This window comes from Pinus tabuliformis, chromosome 2_1 (genome assembly GCF_031772625.1).
Source record: "Pinus tabuliformis cultivar Carrire ecotype Pingquan chromosome 2_1, CPIR1, whole genome shotgun sequence".
NCBI lineage: Eukaryota > Viridiplantae > Streptophyta > Pinopsida > Pinales > Pinaceae > Pinus > Pinus tabuliformis.
This window is the reverse complement of record NC_142299.1, coordinates 138,524,646-138,530,569: the sequence shown is the minus strand read 5'-3', so window position 1 is coordinate 138,530,569 and position 5,924 is coordinate 138,524,646.

Below are 5,924 nucleotides of genomic sequence, written 5' to 3'. Positions count from 1 at the left end.
AATGAATTCCTAGAGAAGTTTGAGAGCGCAGTACCAGAGTACCAGCAGTTTGATGCGCTCAAATGGGCATTGCGCGTGACACCGGCGTGATGGTGGGGTACCCATGAAGGAACCTTCGCAGATTGGCGAAGCTGTAAGCGCATGATGCAGATACGATTTGGGAAGCCAACACTCCAACTAACAGAGAAATATGATGGACGAGAGAATCCACACATACACCTGAGCAAATGGACCAAAGCCTATGGCAAGGAGCCGCAACCAGAATGGGTGCACCTATTTTATCATACCTTGAATGTCATCCCAAGGAATTGGTATACTGAAACAGAGCTCTGATGTGGCACGGGAGAGTGGGATATCTTGCGCGAAAGGTTTCTGTCAACATTTCTTTTTGATGATCAATGGAAGGATACAGTGGACAACACATTAAAGCTAGTAAAGACCACAATTTTCACGATGCCACTAGAACCGGAAGAAGTCGTGCAACCAAACTAGTCGCGACAGCTGAGCCGGGCCTTGAAATGTTACAATGTAAAAGCAGAAGGTGACAAAGATGATCCACATGACATCAATATACCAGAATCCGAAGGAAGTCGAGAAGTGCACAGCCCCGAAATGGAAGATCCAGACATCACAGCACCATTAAAAACGAAGCAAGTGAATATCGGAACAAAGGAAGAACCGAAGTAGGCTACGCTTGGGGATTACTGGGACGATGCTACAGTGGAAGAGGTCATCGAAATGCTCCGGGAGTATTGAGACCTCTTCCCTACTAAGATTACGGAGCTGAAAGGGATTCGAAACGAACTAGGAATGATGAAGATAACTTTGAAGCCTGACACGAAGCCAGTAAAGCAGCGACCTGACTGATTGAATCCAAAATACAAAGCAAAAGTACGAGAAGAATTGGACAAGATGCTGGCAGTCGGGATCATTGAACCAGTCGAGGAGTCTGATTGGGTAAGTTCGATGGTGGTACAGGAGAAGAAACAAAAGGGTGAGATCTGCATCTGCGTGGATCTACAGAAACTCAATGATGCTTGTGTTAACGATCCATTTCCCACACCTTTTACTGATGAAGTCTTAGAAAATGTGGGCGGGTAGGAAGCGTATTCCTTTACAGATGGGTTCTCTAGATACCATCAGATCAAGATCGCGTCAGAAGATCAAAGCAAGACAACGTTTGCTACGGAATGGGGTTGTTTTCAGTATATGGTGATGCCATTTGGGCTGAAGAACGCGCCAACAATATTTTCCCGCATTGTGGTAGCTGCATTCAAGGAATTTATACATAAATTCTTGGAAGTCTATCTTGACGATTGTACCATCTTTGGCTTGGTTAAGAAACATACTGAGAGCTTAAGATTAATGCTGGATACTTACCGTCGACACCAAATTGTGCTAAATCTAAAGAAGTGTATGTTCCTTGTTCCTTTCGGGAATTTGTTGGTTCACGTAGTTTGTAGGAAAGGCCTGATGGTGGATCCGGCAAAGATCGCTGCCATACTAGGTCTGCAAGCACCGCGCAGTGTCAAACAGCTCTGCGCTACACTGGGACACACGGGGTACTATTGGAAGTTCATAAAAGGTTACGCCCAGATCACGCCTCCAATGGAACAGTTGTTAAAAAAGGATGCCACATATTGTTGGAACGAGGAATGTAACAGAAGCCTGGAATTGCTGAAGGAAAAAATGGCATCTTCCCCTATCTTGATCTTTCCAAAATGGGACGTGCAGTTCCATGTGCATGTCGATGCATCGTGTATCGCGTTAGGAGCAGTACTTACTCAAGAAGGAGTGGAGGGAGTTGACCAACCGATTGCGTTTGCAAGTCGAAGGTTGTCGAAAGCTGAGAAGAATTACTCTACTACTAAGCGAGAGGGATTGGCGATGGTGTAAGCACTCAAAAAGTATCGTCACTATTTGCTTGGAGGACATTTTAAGATGTATACTGATCACTCTGCGCTAAAATACCTAGTGAATAAGCCTGTGTTGGGGGGGCGCATCTGTCGATGGTTGCTGTTGTTTCAGGAATATGATTTTGAGGTTGTTGTAAAGCCAGGACGTCTGAATGCGGGTCCAGACCACTTATCCTGGATTGAGACGGGCGAGGAACCCATGAATCTAGAAGAAGGACTCCTGAATGCCCAGTTGTATGCAGTGCGCATTGCAGATGGCCACTTTGAAGATATAATCTATTTTTTGACTACCGGCACTGCGCCGCAGGGGTATTCTGTGCAACAAAAGAAGGAATTGGTGACACGAGTAGCAGATTTCACTGTGATTGTCAGCCATCTCTACAAGATGGGCCATGATGAGATATTACGCAGATATGTACCAGAGTTTGAGCGAGAACAGATCCTTGCCGAAGCACATGGAGGGGTTGCTGGCGGACATTATGTGGGCCGCGCCACAGCCCAGAAGGTTCTTCGCGCCGGATTATGGTGGCCCACCCTACATCAAGATTCAAAAGCATACTGTCGGGCCTGCGATGTATGCCAATGAATGGGCAAGCCATCGCGAAGGGATGAAATGCCACTTCAACCACAGGTAACACTACAACCATTTGAGAAATGGGCGATCGACTTCGTTGGGCCTATTGAACCGCGAGGGAAGATGGGCGCGCGCTATATTATCACTGCGACCGAATACTTGACCCAATGGGCAGAAGCACAACCAGTTAAGGATTGCACAGCCACGACAACGACAAAGTTCTTGTTCGAGAATGTGTTGACCAAGTTTGGGTGTCCTAAGATTCTCATGAGTGATTGAGGAACACATTTTTTGAATGAAACCATCAGCGCGCTCACTGAGGAATTCCAGATATATCACCAACAGAGCACGCCATACCATCTGCAAGCAAATGGGACCATTGAGGCATTAAACAAAATTTTGGAAACCACGTTGACTAAGATCTGCAATGTGCAACGAAATGATTGGGACTTGCGCATCCCTGCCGTGCTATGGGCATACCGAACCATGTGCAAAAAGTTGACAGGCCAAACACCCTTTTGACTAGTCTATGGTAAGGAGGCCGTGATGCCTGTGGAATATATCATGCCCAGTCTGCTGATTGCAGAAGCTACAAGAATGGCAGATCTTGGGGCCTTGGAGGAAAGGCTTGCACAACTCGACGAATTGGACGAAGAACGATTTCTGGCGGGATTTCATCAGCAGGTATAAAAACAGTGTGAGAAAGAATGACATGATCGCCATATCAAGGTGCGCACATTCAAGAAGGATGATATCGTATTGTTATATGACAGTAAGTTCGAGAAATTCCCAGGTAAACTCTGCATGCATTGGTTGGGACCTTATGTCATTAAAGAAGTAACTGATGGGGGCGCAGTTCAGCTGGCTAAGCTTAATATTGACCCCTTCGCGGGAAGAGTGAATGGTAGTCGCCTGAAGCTCTATACGGGCAGGCCGACCGCCTGATTAACTGTTCCAAGGAGAGTCTCACCGCTCCGACCAATTGAAAGAGAGCGAGGGACAATAAAGCAGTCTGGGGGACAGATGTGCAGGTATCAGGGTGCGCGTACATTTGGCCAACAATCAGGGGTGTGGTTCCATGGACGAAGCCACGCGGGTGCGCCGCTCCAAGGAATGATGAACGTTAATACCATTGTTCATGACAAGAGGGCTGCATTATGGAAAAAGGGAGTGGGTGGCGAGCAATTAAGAGCAACAGTACGAGCCATATATGAAATGATCGGCCACAGATTTCACACGGGAAGGTCACATGAGGTGAAACGAGCGGCAAATCGGGCATTTGAAGTTCACATGGCTTATAAATCACCATGGGGAATCTGCTGGGCAGCCTACGCTTTGGAAATACAGATGGAGTTGTTCATCATCTCTGCACCAGGCATGCACCCGAAGGTAGTAATCTAGCCGAGGGAGGAGCAGGACTCTCTAAGGAGTCTGGTATTGACAGCTGCAGGTATCCCGCAAGCTACAACATCACTAGCAGGGGATGTACCAGAAAAAAGGGAATGTGAAGTAGAATTGGTCCAGATGTCGTCGCCCCACCTAAGGGCAAGATGGCACACTATAGTAGAACAACAGAAGGATGGACAGATGGTGACCATGGGTGGAGATGCAGTCAATAAGTCGCCTCTGATGGTTCTCGATGATTGGGATCATGTGGACAATAGCCTGGGTCTTGCAAAATTGCAATACAGGTTGCAGCGGATAGTGCAAAGAGAAGATACGATGGTCGGAAAGGGCTACGGTGCTACCAGGAAGTCCCGTATGCGGCTCCCCCGCTCGCGCTAAAATCCTCGGAGGGGGTGTTCTGTGTTAACCGAGCAGAGTAGAATGAGCATCATTGGTTGCGAGATGTGGTAGAAACACTGAAGCAGGAGGTGGATGAAGCGTTGCAGGAGACAAAGCAGAAGCAGTCAAATGATGAGCGCCACTCAACGGGAGGCGAATCGCGAAGCCAAGGTAGAGCATCTAGCCACGCCAGCAAGTGACTCGGGACAAGTCACGATGATTGTGTTGGGGGATTGTTGGGTAGCTCAAGCCCCGCGGAACGACTATGGGGTACGAAGCCCAGAATTTTGGGTAATATTAGGATAAAAGACTCCGCAGAAAGCACAGAGTGTGAACTATAGGAGGTTGAGTCAAAGGGTAGTCTGCTTGAAAATAATGTAAAGAAATAGTAATAGAGTCGGCCCATGGAGGGATCGCAGGCCAAGGGAAAGTTTAAATAGAGCATGGCTCTATGAGGGAAAAGTATTTCTTGGGAAAGATGGAATGTAATGGGTTCTGAAAGGCAATAGCTTGAAAGCATCTGTAAGTTCGAGGCGAAGGAGTAGGGTAGAAGGTAGAGGCTATGCAGCTATGTGTGTAGAGGCCTGGAAAGTCCGCAGCTGTGTGCGCGGACCCCTGCAGCTGAGTGCGCAGGGTGGATATGGATTTATTGTTGAAGATTAATAATAAAGATAAGTTTCTTCTGAATTTTGTGTTAATTGCGATTTTACTTTTTTATGATAAAAGAAATGTTATGATCTCAGCATTTTCTACTGTTGAATACATGTGAACTGGGTTAATCTTGATGCACGAAGTAACCAAAAGTAATAAATGTTTGCTTAAAGACCGTTTTGACTAGATCAAACTAGTAATAAGTGATTCAATCTGTAATAAGCGTGCTAAGGGTATTCCTATCTACGCTGATCTAGCATAGCGCGAGGCTGCAAAACAGCGCGTGAGCCCCAAACCACATCCAAGACATCCCCAGGGTGCAAAAACCTAGTTCCGGCACCCTCCCCTGCTAACTCGGGTGAGACCTCAGTTAGCGCTTTGCGGGCTGTTGCCGAAAGGGCCGGTAGCTATGGGATTTGTTTGGCTAAATAATTCTTCCGAACCTGGGTCAAGCCCAAATAAGCTAACACCCACCCCCTGTGATGTCAACAAGGGGAGGGGGGAGTCTCGCTTTAATCAACATAATCTATCAAGTAAGAAATCATCAACGGTCAAGGATTTAGTGGGGCATCTCCCATTGTGACATCAATAAGGGAGGGGGAGGTTGCACTAACAGTTGGATTAATTAAGTGGTAGAGGACCATGGATTTCCACCCCATAAATGCGTATAAAACCTATGATAACAAACCCCCCATGTAAGGTCGGCAAGGGAGGGGGGGTGCAGGCGAGCCATTGAATAAACCAATTGAGTGAGGATCGTTGAATTGTGACCTTGGAACCAAGATAGTGAACCCCCTTTGTGACATCGGGGGGGGGGTGCGTTATTGAATAATGATTGTTGATTGCGTTGGTTAATGTGGTTTGTTGGATGGTGGTGGGCCACAAACACACACACACCTCTGTGTGTGTGTAATATTACATGGATGCGCCACCATATTACATAATCATGTGTGTGTGTGTGTGTAATTGTTGATGGTACACCCACATGTAATGGTGGG